Source organism: Chiloscyllium punctatum, chromosome 33, assembly GCF_047496795.1.
Source record: "Chiloscyllium punctatum isolate Juve2018m chromosome 33, sChiPun1.3, whole genome shotgun sequence".
In the NCBI taxonomy this organism is placed as follows: domain Eukaryota; kingdom Metazoa; phylum Chordata; class Chondrichthyes; order Orectolobiformes; family Hemiscylliidae; genus Chiloscyllium; species Chiloscyllium punctatum.
The window spans coordinates 33,430,605-33,444,912 of record NC_092771.1 but is presented as its reverse complement, the minus strand read 5'-3'; the positions used below and the strand labels follow the sequence as shown (position 1 = coordinate 33,444,912).

Here is a 14,308-nt window from a genome sequence, read left to right as displayed (position 1 = left end):
GTTTTCCAGCTGAACATGGTATGTGTATGGAATGACCTGCCAGAGGAAGTGTGGAGGCTGGTACAATTACCCAATTATGCCTCTGAGATGGTATATGTGATTAGCAAATGTTTAGAAGGATATAGGCCAAGAGCTGGTATATGGGATGAGATTAATTTAGGATATCTGGTCAGCATGGACAAGTTGGATCAAAGGGTCTGTTTCTCTGCTGTACATCTTTATGGCACTAATAAAATTAAGATGGGTTTCTGTTTTATGGAGAGTTAGCAGAAGGTCAGATAATTCTCCTTGGAGCTGAGAAGGTTAGGCAGTGATTTTGACCAGGAGCAGATTTGTTTCCAGGATATTTAATTTACAGAGAGGCAGAGGGAGAAATTATTAACGTCACAATTTTTAGTAACTACCTTCAGGTAACTGGCAAATAATGCAGGTTAAAAATGTGAAGATTATTTTACTCACTAAGTTCTGAGCATCTGGAACAGTTTGACCGACAGCTGGATGCAGATTCAGTAGTTATTGTCAAAACAAATTTGGAATTTAACTTTTTTAAGGAAGGATTTGGAGGGCTACAGACAAATGGGAAGTGAGTTGGGATAGAGTGGTACCATCTCCAGAGGGGGAGAGTACAGCCTCAATGGGCTGAATAGCCCCAAATCCCTGTGCTCTGTGTTACTGCCCCATTCACTGTGAATGATGACGTTCGTCCCAGGGCAGAGTCATAGAGACATACAGCATGGAATTAGACCCTTTGGTCGAACTGGTCCATGCCGACCAGATATCCCAACCTAATCTAGTCCCATTTGCAAACACTTGGCGCATATCCCTCTACACCCTTCCTATTCACATACCCATCCAGATGCCAGATGGTCTAATTGCACCAGCCTCCATCACTTCCCTGAACAGAAAATTGCATACATGCACCAATCTGTGTGAAAAAAGTTGCCTCTCGGGTCCCTTTTTAAATCTTTCCCCTCTCACCTTAAACCTACACCCTCTTGTTCTAGACTCCCCCACCCCAGGGAAAAGACCTTGTCTATTTTTCCCATCTATACTCCTCAGGATTTTATAAAGCTCTATGAGGTCATCCCTCAGCATCTGATGCTTTTGGGAGGAGCCCACTCATGTCACAATGGGGCCTGGGTGATTGACAGCAGCTTCAGACCAATAGGAGAAGTGGCGTGATCCTCCAGCCAATGGGAGTGAATTGGGGTGGGTCCAGCAGGCCAATATGTGGCCATGAGTTGTGCAGTCGCAGTGTCACGGTGAGGGGGGGACCTAGTGAGTGTGAAGGGAGTGGGAGAGACTGCAAAGTCTGGGGAAGAAATAGAGCTATTGTGGACTGGGCGGGTTTATAAATGCACGGTTTTAGGCTGCTAGACCTGAATTAGAAATTCCTGGTAAATTAGAAACAAAAGAACTGCGGATGTTGTAAATCTCATACAATAACCAAAAGGGACTGGAAAAGCTCAGCAGGTCTGGCAGCATCTGTGAAGAGAAATCAGAGTTAATATTTGGATCTGCTGACCCTTCCTCAGAACTGATGTTACTGAAAAGAAATGTCGGTTTATATGCAGAATGTAGGGGTTAAGTAAATGATAGGTGGTGATAGAGTCCAAAGAGCTGGGAGCAGTTGGACAAAGGAGTGGATAACGATCTGGCTGGGGGAGGGTGAATAGCTGTTTATGGGGACTGTTAGTGGCTAACCATAGGTAATGTGTAATGGCAGGCTGTAATAACAAGGCCTGGTGTGTGGGTTAAGAGGCTAGGGCGCTAGGAACTTGGAGAGTTCAGGACCTAAAATTATTGAATTTGATACTGGGGCTAGAGGGGTGCAGGGTCCCCAAATAGAAGATGAGGTGTTGTTCTTCCAGCTTGTGTTAACGTGTAGTGCTGGAAAAGCACAGCAGGTCAGGCAGCATCTCAGGAGCAAGAGAATCGACGTTTTGGGCATATTCCTTTTCATCAGGAATGCCGGGATTGGAGGGGGATGGTGAGTAGAAAGAGGGCTGAGAGATAAATAAGAGGGATGTGTGGGGTTGGTGGGTAGGGAGCTAGGAAGGCAATAGGTTGATGTAGGTGGAATGTAATGGAGAGAGGGTGGAGTGGATAATTGGAAAGGAAGATGGACAGGTGGGGCAGTTCAAGAGGGTGGTGTCGAGTTGGAGGGTTGGATCTGGGATAAGGCAGGGGAGGGGAGATGAGGAAACCTTGATTCTGTGGTTAATGGGTCCCAATGTGGAAGATGAGGTTTCTTCCTCCAGGCGTCGGGTGGCTGGGATTTGGTGGTGGAGGTGGCCCAGGACTTGCATGTCCTTGGTGGAGTGGGTGGGGAAGTTGAAGTGGTCGGCCACAGGATGGTCGGGTTGGTTGGTGCATGCATCGCAGAAATGTTCCCTGAAACATTCCGCAAGTTGGTGTCCTGACTCCCCAGTGGAGAGGAGACCACATTGAAAGCAAAGGCCGTAATAGGTGAGGTGTTTGGATGTGCAGGAAAATCTCTGGATGTGGAAGGGTCCTTTGGAGGTGTGGTCACAGGTTTTACACCTCTTGCATTGGCAAGTGAAGGGGCTAGGAGTGGGGTTGTTGGGGAGCATGGATCTGACTTGGAATTCACAGGGAATGGTCTCTGTGGAATGCTGAAATGAAGGGAGAGGGAAATATACCTCTGGTGGGATCTGATTGTAGGTGGTGTAAATGGCAGAGGATGATGTATTGTATCTGGATGGAAGGTGAGAACTGGGGGATTCTATACTTATTGCAGTTGGAGAGGTGTGGTTCAATGGCAGAGGTGTGGGAAGTGGTGGAGATGGACTGGAGAGTATTGTTGACCACATGGGAGGGGAAATTGCAGTCCTTGAAATACGGGGTGTTTTGGTATGTTTCTGGAGTGTTCTGCCAGCTTGCATCAAGATTGATTGGAACACTGCAGTAAGCATGAGACAGACGTTGGCCAGGGAACAGACTCGTGTATTAAAGTGACAGGCAACTGTAAGCTCAGGATCTGTTTTGCAGCAGAACCTAGATCATCAGCTGCCATTTCCAGCACCTCCACTGACATGCTGCCAGACACAGGTTCCTGTCCCCACCATTAACAGCTATGCACCCTCCCAACCAGATTGTTATCCACTCCTTTGTCTTTCCTGTCTCTTTTTAGGCTCTGTCCCCACCTATTATTTACTCTTTAAACCCTATCTCCTGCAGTCCAAAGATATGCAGGTTTGGTGAATTGGCCCAGCTAAATTTCCCATAGTGCTCAGGGATGTATAGGTTAGGTGCATTAGTCAGGAGAAATGTAGAATAATAGGGTCGGGGAATGGGTTTGGTTGAGAAACTCTTCAGAGGGTGGGTGTGGACTTGTTGGGCCGAATGGCCTGTTACCACACTGTAGGGATTCTAATTTTCCCAGCTGCCATCGGTCCTGAAGAAAGGTCACTGGACCTAGTATGACCCTTGGTGTATGCAGGAGGAGGAAACGGGAACGGGGAGTTGGATCCGGTTTAGACTGGGAGGTTTTAATTAGACCCTGAACAGGTAGTTAGGCCTGAATTAGAAACTCTTGGTCCCACGTTTACAGCAAATGGGAAAATGGCTGTGGCCTTCAAGCGGTTGTAGGTCCTGGGTTATGGCCACCATCTTTATTTGGGGCAAGGTACAGCGAGGCACATGGACATGTCCTCTTCCTGGATGGGGGAGGGGTGATTTGTAGAGGAGCATTTGCATACCAAACACATACCAAGAGAAGTGTTTGCCTTCACTATTCATCTTGCATTGACTGTGAGCTTTGTTTTTTGAATTCATTTTATTGGATATTAATTGAGAATAATTGAGACAGGGATCTTAAAAACAATTTTCTATCGTCAGCAGGGTCATCATTATCTGAATACCATTGACATTTAACTGTGGAAGGAGAAAGGTGTGTCTGTACTGTCTGTGGGAAAGTATCTGTTATTTTTCAAGCAAAAAGTAGAAAGATGTTCAAATTAGTGGTTGGATCACCCTTAGGGTTTGTTCTCTGCAGCTGAGGAAGGAGATATTGCCCTGAGAGGGAGCACAGATTTATCTAAATTACACCTCGTCTCTTTGTAGGAACTGTCAAATTTGGTCCCAGTCACCCACTTCATGATGTTAACCTTTAAACTCCTTATTTTCAATTCCCTACAAACTTCTCATTAAAATCCCTTATGGACTCAAATTCCAGCACCATTTCAGGTGGAATGTTCCAGATTCTGACAACTGTCTGTTCATGCAGAAACTGCAGAAGTCTATGTTGACTCTGAGGTTACAAAGGGCTGAATTGAAAGATGAGATGCTGTTCTTGAGCTCCCATTGAGATGCATTGGAACAGGACAGGAGGCTAAGGGCAGTGTAGGTGTGAGCAGACAATGAAAATGACAGGGCTGCACTGCGAGTGCTGCTTGGCTCAATGAGTGTGTTTTGGAGTTGGGTGGAAACAGAGCGATGGGAGACAGGGGGAAGGTGAACCACAGCTTCAGTTTTAGTTCAGGCCATTCAGAAATTCACATGATCACAATGGGAACAGCCAGTTTGTAAGTGATACCTGCTGAGTTATTTTAAAGTGCTTAAAGGTATAAAATGTCAGCTTAAGTAAGGATTGGGGCTTTTGATTATAATGGAAATGTTTGAAGTGAAGAAAGGTTGCTAACTCATTTAAATTCCCTTAATGGGAGTAATTAGCTGAAACTAGAGAGACGTGACAGGAGCCCTCAGACCTGTGGTATGCTCCTCTTGTACAATGTGGGAAATAAGGGACGCTTCCAGTCACCCTGATGGCTGCGTGTGCAGGAAGTGTCCTTCTGCAGCTACTGGGAAACTGCTTTTCAGAGCTGGAGCTGAGAGTGGACTCACTGTTGAGAATCTGCAATACTGAGAATGTTATGGACAGCACGGTTAGTGAGTTAGTCACACTGCAGGTGAGAGTTACACAGGCAGAAAGGGAATGGGTGACCATCAGATCAAATAAAAGGCTCAGGAAGGAAGTACAGGACTTCCCAGTGATCATTCCCCTTCTCAAACAGATATTGTGCACCGCTTGGGATGCTATAAGGGGGAACAGGTGGGGTGGACTCTCGGGGGAAATCAACAACAGCCAGGTTCATGACACCACAGATAGCTCCGCTGCCCAGAACGGAGGAAGGAGAATGGCAGAACTTTAGTGACAGGGGATGCAGTAGTCAGGGTCAGAGACAGGTGCATCTGTGGCCACAGACATGAATCTAGGACAGTGGAATTGAACCCAGGTCCATTTATTGATAAGTGCACAGATCAATATAGGTCAGTGTCCCCAATGCAACTTTCAGCACTTGGCCACCCTGAAGCTCTACTTTCCAGGGACTGTGCACTTGTTCTGAGCCCTTCAGAGGGATTGAAGGGGATGGGGAGAAAACAGGAACAGGGTTGTGTTGTAGATCTACAAAATAACCGTCACCCTCCCCTCTCGGTCTCTCCCCTCTGTCTCCCATCCCCCATCGTGCCTCCTCCACCATCGCAGGGAAAAGACCTTGTGTATTTACCCTATCCATGCCCCTACTGATTTTATAAATCTCTATCAGGTCACCCATCAACATCTGACGCTCCAAGGGAAACAGAGATTTCATCCTCTCCCTGTAGCTCAAATCCTCCAACCCTGGCAACATGCTTGTAATTCTTTTCTGATCCCTTTCAAGTTTCACAATATTGTTTTGATAGGAAGGAGACCAGAATTGCACGCAATATTTCAAGCGTGGCCTAACCAATGTCCTGTACAGCCACAATATGACCTCCCAACTCCTATACTCAGTGGTCTGACCAATAAAGGAAAGCATACTAAACACCTTCTTCACTATCCTATCTACCTGCGATTCTGCTTTCAAGGAGCTGTGAACCTGCAGTCCAAGGTCTCTTTGTTCAGCAGCACTCCCGAGGACCTTACCATTAAGTGTATACACCCTGCTAATATTTGCTTTTCCAAAATGCAGCACCTCACATTTACCTAAATTAAACTCCATCTGCCAGTCCTCAACCATCTGATCAAGATCCTGTTGTCATCTGAGAAAATCCTCTTCACTGCCCACTACACCTCCAATTTTGATGTCATCTTATTAACAATATTTTCTATGTTCACATCCAAATCATTTATATAAGTTATGAAAATTAGTGGATCCACCAATCATTTGTGACACCCCACTGGTCACAGGTCTCCAACCTGGAAAGCAACCTTCCACCACCACCCTCTGTCTTCTGCTTTTGAACCAGTTTTGTATCCAAATGGCTAGTTCTCTCTGTATTCCATGAAATCTAACCTTGCTAACCAGTCTCCCATGGGGAACCTTGTTGAACGCCTTACTGAAGTCCATGTAGATCATTTCCACTGCTTTGCCCTCATCAATCCACTTTGTTGTTACTTCAAAAAAATTGACTCAAGTTCATGAGAAGTAATTTCTCACACACAAAGCCGTTATTAATATCCAGAACTTAACTCTGTACATTGGGGTCTGTGTCACCCAGTTATGGGTGTTAATATTTTGGATAAAGTTCACGTACACCAGCTTTGTGTTAGTGACTGTGTATTGAGTCTTGTTGATATCACCAACACAGATGAGTTCCTTTTGAAAGGCAGTCCCTATATTCCTCACTCCCTCCCATCTGCTCTGTCTCCTCCATCCCCACCGGAGACAGTAAGTGTGAGGAGCTCATGGAGTTTCCATGTGAGTGAGATTGAGAAAATCTTCCCTTCTTTCCACTAGCCCACCAAGAAATGGTGGTAGTGTCCTTACCTCTGGACCAGGAGGATCGGGTTCAGAGTTGAGTAACAGCATCTTTGAAGAGGCCAATTGGAAAACGTGCCCAAGCCGCCAGGCCATAATGTCTCCCAGCTGTCCCTGCCTGAGCCTCCAAACAGAACCTTCCTGTAGTTTCTCTCCTGTCAGACTCTCCCATTGCTCAGTTTGTCCAGGATCCCCACCTGCTGCTGCACTATTCCTGTCCCTCACTGGCCTATCCATCCCTCAGTGTCCTCCACATTCATTCATTGTTTACAATCCCATTACCCCAGTCCTCCAGCCCACCCCCTCCACTCTATTGGGCAGCAATTGCTGTCAATCACCCAGGCTCCTGTGCAATCTGGAGCATGTGCTGTAGGTGGGGAGACCAGTGCGCGGACACAATGCTGGCCAATTGTTGGCATATGTGCAGTATGGGTCAGTGCCAGGGAGGCTGTGGGTGTGTGGGATTAATCTGTTATTGGCAGCTTCCTCCCTCTGAAAGCAGGACCCAGGGGAATGGCCCCTCCCCTGGTTTCCTGATGAGTGGTCAAAGTATCAATAGGGAAGCATTTTGCAGAAAGTTATCAGAACTCTTGTGAAGATTCAAGAATGTTATGGAGAGGGACAGAGGTGGGCCTGTAATTAGAGTTCTAATTTGGTTCATTTTCGTTCAACCAGATATGATTTGTCCAGTGTGTGCAGGATGGTTCTCATCAGAGGTCGGAGTGGGGGGAATAAATAAGAGGTTCCAGATTGGGGAAAAAAAACAATGTGGGTCTGACCAGGAAGGAAACCCTGGGAGGTTGGGGGAGGATTCATCAACACCCTGGAGGGTCCAAGTCAGCCTCATTGATTTGATTAGATTAGATTTCCTACAGTGTGGAAACAGGCCCTTCGACCCAACCAGTCTATACTGACCCTCCAAAGAGCAACCCACCCAGACTTATTTCTTCTGACAGAAGCTCCTAACACTCTGGGTAATTTAGCATGGCCAATTCACCTGACCTGCACTGTCAGTCTTTGGATGGTGGGAGGAAACCGGAGCACACGGAGGAAACTCACGCAGACAATGAAAGACTGTGCAAACTCCACATTCATGTGGAAGGAAAGGCTTTTGTCCGTGGGCGAATATTTCCTATGTCAGTGTGACTGGGAAAAGTACTGAGACACAGCCAAGTCCCGTTAGCGTGGTGAATGTGGACAGAGTTCTCATTTGTTTTTAATAATCTGAAAAACATGGTTCATTTCGCAGAAACAATTAAGCTACAGATTTGTTTTGTATGAGGACAAGTTTTCATTAACCATGCAACCAGAAAGACACAAGGATACCTGCACCATGGAACAAACGATGAAAACGGGATTGTTGTAAAGGAGTTAATTCTCAATCATGGCTTGTAATCCATTGGCGTTGTCACGTCGGTTCCAGCGACGTGGGGAGACACTGGAAATGTGATGAACGTAATGTAGGTTTCAGTTATTAAACTGGAAAAAGTGCAGATGAAATTTACAAGGATTTTTGCCAGGGCTCAGGGGTCTGAGAGGTTGGACAAGCGAGGATTATTTTTTTGTTTAGAGCAGAGGAAACAGTGAGGGGATCTTTTCTAGAAGTCTATAAGACCATGACAGGCCTGGGAAAGGTGAATGCACTCAGTCTTTTGCCCAGGGAATCAAGGAGTGGAGGGCATCAGTTTACAGTTATCGGAGAAAGAATGAAAGGGAACCTGAGGGGCACCTGTTTTACTCAGAGGGTGGTATGTATATGGACTGAGCTGCAAGTGGAAGTGGTTGAGGTGGGTATATTATCAACATGTAAAAGACATTTGGACAGACACATGCATAGCAAAGGGTCAGAAGCAGATGGGCCAAGTGCATGGAAATGGGGTTCGCATGGATGGACATTTTGGCCGGTATGGGCCAGTTTGGGCCAAAGGGCCTGTCCCTGCTGTAGGACTCTGACTGCAAGTATATTTACTATTTCTCCCGCTATCTCTGGTAGCACCCTGGGATGTATTCCATCAGGGAAAAGAGACTTATCTACCTTTAGCTCCATTAGCTTACCCAGCTCTAACTCTTTCACGATAATGGTTATTTCTTGGTCCTCGCCTTCCTCAGTCTCATCAATTACTGGCATGTTCTTCGTATCCTCCACTGTGAAGCCTGTCTGCTGTGTGCTCATATTCCTGAACCCTGCTGAATAGGAATAACTAGGTACAGAACTCTGAGAGGTCTTCTTTGAGTCGTTATTGATGAGACATGGCAGTTACTTGGATAGTGTACATGCAGGACACCTCCAGGCAGCATCAGGTAACCCCCCTGCCTGTCCGATGTACAGCTCCCATTCTTATACCTTTGTGGTTTGTAGTTTTGAATGGATGCTGTCTCTCAATATTATCTCCATGGCAATGGCAGTTAAAAAGTAGAGTTCAGCTCAACACTTTGTGGTTAAACCACATACCCCTCCCCCACACACCTGTGGCTCAGTCAGGTATCTGACAGGCAGTTCAGTTTCAGTGGGGCTGTCTGTCAGGATTCTGATGTGGAAGAGCCGGTGTTGGAGTGGGGTGGGCAAAGTTAAAAACCACACATCACCAGGTTCTAGTCCAACAGGTTTATTTGGAAGTACAAGCTTTTGGAGTGTGCTGGGATTTTTAACTTAATCAGGATTATCTCTATGGTAATCGTTACAGAGGCCATGTGTTCCCCACACAATAGGTTCCCCTCTAGCAGTGTAAACAGCTATTCTGGCCCTGGGGAGAGCCACTAATCGCTTTTCTCCCCCAATCCCATCTAGCTTTCTGTTGATCTTTAATGTTTTTCTAATCTCCTCGTTTCTCTTTGGTCTTTGCCAATTTGTATGCTTTCTATTTCAGTTTGATAGACTCCCTTATTTCCTTAGCCACCCATGGCAGATTACTCCTTTTCCGACAGTCCTTCCTTTTCAATGATGTATACTTTTGCTGAGCAGTTTGAAAAAAATTCTTTGATATTCCTCCACTGTCTGTCAACTATCCCACGGTCAAGTCTTTGCTTCCAGTCAACATTAGCCAACTCCTGCCTCATCCTATTGTAGTCTCCTTTGTTTAAGCACAGGATCTTAGGATTGGATTTAATCTTCCCGCTTTCCAATTGTATTCTAAGTTCAACCAGACTTATCACAAGTCTTTTATCAGATTACAAGGTGAGGTGATGTTACCTTGGTGTTTTGGTTTTCATTATCAGTGACCTTGACTTTGTAATAAAGTACAGGATAGATATTCACAACAGAATATTCTGGACTGTGTGAATGTACTACACAGTCTAAAACCATAAATCACTGTTTCCCCTCAGTTTACATGATTTGGAGATGCCGATGATGGATTGGGGTGTACAAAGTTAAAAATCTCGATCAGGTTATAGTCCCTCAGGTTTAGTTGGAAGCACAACTAGATTTTGGAGCGTTGCTCCTTCATCATGATCCAATTAAACCTGCTGGACTGTGATTTTTAACTCCCCTCAGTTTAAAAATTGCAAAATCATTATCTCCTACATTCTTCCGCACTAAGTTTGGAACGCTAATCCACCTGACTATCCTGCATTTTCTGAAAATATCCTTTGGTGAAGGTAGTGAGTTTTGGATTCAGCTTTCCAGTTATTACTGTAAGAAGATAAGCCCTGGGCACAGGAGAGGCAATGCAGCCCTTCGAACCAGCTCCACCTTTTAATACCATGATTATTGAGCTCACCTCGGTCTCAGCTGGATTTTCCTGCTTGCTCTCTCTCACCCTTCAACTCATTGCAAATTAAACAGCTGTATCTCTGCATTAAATCTGCTCATTGTCCTGGCATCCACCACATTTTGAATAGGGAATTCCACAGATTCACAGCACATCGCGACAAGTACATTTTTCTTCATGAGAATAGAATAGAGTCCCTATAGTGCAGAGTCCACACCAACCCTATAATGAGCATCCCATTCAGAATCACCCATTCCTTGTATTTCCCATGGTTAATGACTTAACCTGCACATTCGTGGACACTGTGCACAATTTAGCATAGCCAATCCACCTAACCTGCACATCTTTGGACTGTGGGAGGAAACTGGAGCACCCAGAGGAAACCCGCACAGACACAGGGAGAATGTGTAAACTCCACACAGTCACCTAAGGCTGGAATCAAATCCAGGTCCCTGATGCTGTGAGTCAGCAATGCTAAGCATTGAGCCATCTCTGCTTAAAATCTGCTCCTCCTATTAACCACCCCACGCCCCAGTTGGCTGAATCTGTATTCCTTACATCAGAAAATCAGGTTATGGAAGCAGTTGTCTCAGTAAAACCCAGTGACATTCCATATGTTCTGTGTGTTTGAATGGGGATCCTATGCACAACACCCTCCAGTCCACACTTTTCATTCACTTTCCAGAGACAGGGCTCCAGTGGCTTCATGGGGACTACAACTCCCACAATCCCTGAAGCAGGGACCACACGTGTGCGGGGAAACTCAGCATTGTATATGTACAGAATGTGGGCGGGTTTTGGAGCATGTGCTTTGTGTCAGTATACTTTGCGGAAAGTATTTCACACTGTGATTGGCTGGAGGAGGAATGCATCTACTTATAGTATTGATCAGTTGAGGGTCAAAGTGTCACCACACCCATGTACGACCACTCTCTATTTCCAATTCATTGTAATGGTGAGAATCAACTAATGGGAAACAAAGAAAGATCTGAACCATTCTCCCAGACTGAAGGTTCCTCTTCTGTCCAGGATTTGTCACTTCCCTTTCTGTTTCCTTTTGTTTCATTCTGCTGTTACATTATTGACTTGCAGCAACTGATGGGAAAGAAAGTGAACCCAGAAAGGGTGCAGAGTCTAACCAGGGATGGGAAGTGGTGGCATGGATCTGTTTATATTTTGAAGAGGTAACAAGTAGGTTAGACCAGGGAAACCCAGTGGATGTGGTCTATCTACACTTCCAAAAGGCCTTTGATAAGGTGCCACACGGGAGGCTGCTGAGCAAGGTGAGGGCCCATGGTGTTCGAGGTGAGCTACTGGGATGGATTGAGGATTGGCTGTCTGACAGAAGGCAGAGAGTTGAGACAAAAGGTTCTTTTTCAGAATGGCAGCCGGTGACGAGCGGTGTCCCGCAGGGTTCAGTGTTGGGGCTACAGCTATTCACATTATATATTAATGATCTGGATGAAGGGACTGGGGGCATTCTAGCAAAGTTTGCCGATGATACGAAGATAGGTGGACAGGCAGGTAGTACTGAGGAAGTGGGAGGCTGCAGAAGGATCTAGACAGTTTGGGAGAGTGGTCCAGAAAATGGCTGATGGAATTCAACGTGAACAAATGCGAGGTCTTGCACTTTGGCAAAAAGAATAAAAGCACAGACTACTTTCTAAACGGTGAGAAAATTCGTAAAGCCAAAATACAAAGGGATCTGGGAGTGCTAGTTGAGGATTCTCTAAAGGTCAACATGCAGGTTGAGTCTGTGATTAAGAAAGCAAATGCAATGTTGTCACTTATCTCAAGAGGGTTGGAATATAAAAACACCATTGTGCTACTGAGACTTTATAAAGCTCTGGTTAGGCCCCATTTGGAGTACTGTGTCCAGTTTTGGTCCCCACACCTCAGGAAGGACATACTGGCACTGGAACATGTCCAGCGGAGATTCACACGGATGATCCCTGGAATGGTAGGTCTAACATGAGGAACGGCTGAGGATCCTGGGATTGTATTCATTGGAGTTTAGAAGATTAAGGGGAGACTTAATAGAGACGTACAAGATAATACATGGCTTGGAAAGGGTGGATGCTAGGAAATTGTTTCCATTAGGTGAGGAGACTAGGACCCGTGGACGCAGCCTTAGAATTAGAGGGGGTAAATTCAGAACAGAAATGCCGAGACACTTCTTCAGCCAGAGAGTGGTGGGCCTGTGGAATTCATTGTCGCAGAGTGCAGTGGATGCCGGGATGCTAAATGTCTTCAAGGCAGAGATTGATAGATTCTTGTTGTCTCGGGGAATTAAGGGCTACGGGGAGAATGCGGGTAAGTGGAGTTGAAGTGCCCATCAGCCATGATTGAATGGTGGCGTGGATTCGATGGGCCGAATGTCCTTACTTCCACTCCTATGTCTTATGGTCTTATCAGTAACTCCATGAGAATGTGGAGGGTGTACATTAGGGGGTAGCAGAGGCAAAATGGTGGGACAGAGTAAATGGGCTGGAGGGCTACAGCTTTGGGGGAAGGAAGGGGAAAAAGATATTCCAGAGAAACTAGAATTGTCTGCTCTGAATTTCTAATCAGTACATATTCCTTTATACAGGGTGCTAGATGGTGAAGATTTGCAGACTGAAATCTCAAAATCATGCGCAGATCGTGATTAAGTTAACCAGCATTTGAAGAACCAAAGACAGACAATCACTTAGACAAAATTCTGTACAACACTCTCACACAGCATTGTCCGTCTCTCTCTGCGCCAAATGGACTGTGAATGGTTCAAGACTGTAGCTCACTACCATGTTCTCAAGGGCAACTAGAGATGGGGAATAAATGCTGGCTGAGCCAGTGATGCCCATATCCTGGGAATGGTTTCTATCTCTCGTTGCTGAAATCCAGTTGATGTTACTGCAGGATGATGAGGGATGCTGAGTGCGTCCTCCAGGAGGCAGCACCATCACATTACCCCTGCCTATACCCACACAGTAACACCGCAACGCCACTGGAACAAATGGCAGTGAAGCTAAAGGAGGACTTCGATATAGTTCTTCGAGATAAAGTCATGAAAGGGGATTGGAACACAGCAGGAGCAGGAGACTGAGCTGGATGGTCAGCTGTTTCCCATTGAATGGTGGAGCAGGATTGAAAGGCTGAATGGTCTCCTCTTGCTGCTATCTCCCAGGTATGAAGATAGCCATGGAGCCCGGGTAGGAAGAAGGGGGCAGGGATTCTCCAGGAGATTGCACTTCCACAACAGTCTTCAGTGAGGGATGGTTTGATGGATTTTATTTAACATTTATCTTTAACACAAGGTCTGTAAATTTTGGTTTTAAAATGTGGTAAAAGTTTTTTGCACAGCAAATAAAATTAAAGAAAATAAATTGAACTGTCTGAATATAACAGTTTTAAAGCTTTCATCCTTTGTAAAATACAATCCTGTCTATTCCCGGACCCCATCACTTTCCAGCTTCTCAAACTCCAGGGAAATATTCCCTCCCTGTCTGAACCTTTGGTTTGATTTAACTGCTTTTCAGTTCTCGTTCTGTGAGCTGTGAAGCGTTCTTTTCCCCTATTTGTCCGACCCAGAAATGTGATCACAGCAACATTCCCACCATCAAAATCATCATTACACCATTTTGCTTTTGGTTAGCATATAATCACTAGCAGTGCAAAAGTGACGACTGCAGATGCTGGAAACCAGAGCCGAGATTAGAATGGTTGCTGGAAAAGGGCTTTTGCCAAAACGTTGCTTTTTTGGATCCTGCCTGACCTGCTGTGCTTTTCCAGCACCACTCTAATCTAGACATATAATCGCCAGCAGTAAACCATTTGCGTAACCAATTGAATATT

At 45.5% G+C, this 14,308-nt stretch overlaps 1 long non-coding RNA gene across 1 annotated transcript in view; it reads left to right on the top strand.

The window, feature by feature from the left end:
* The window catches only part of LOC140458598 (uncharacterized), a 29,707-nt gene extending 15,849 nt beyond the window's left edge, over positions 1-13,858 (top strand). Inside the window, exons 4-5 of the long non-coding RNA XR_011953597.1 lie at positions 11,160-11,289; positions 13,065-13,858. This is a non-coding gene — a long non-coding RNA (uncharacterized lncRNA). The remainder of the gene's footprint in view (positions 1-11,159; positions 11,290-13,064) is intronic.
* The last annotated feature ends 450 nt before the right edge of the window (positions 13,859-14,308 follow it).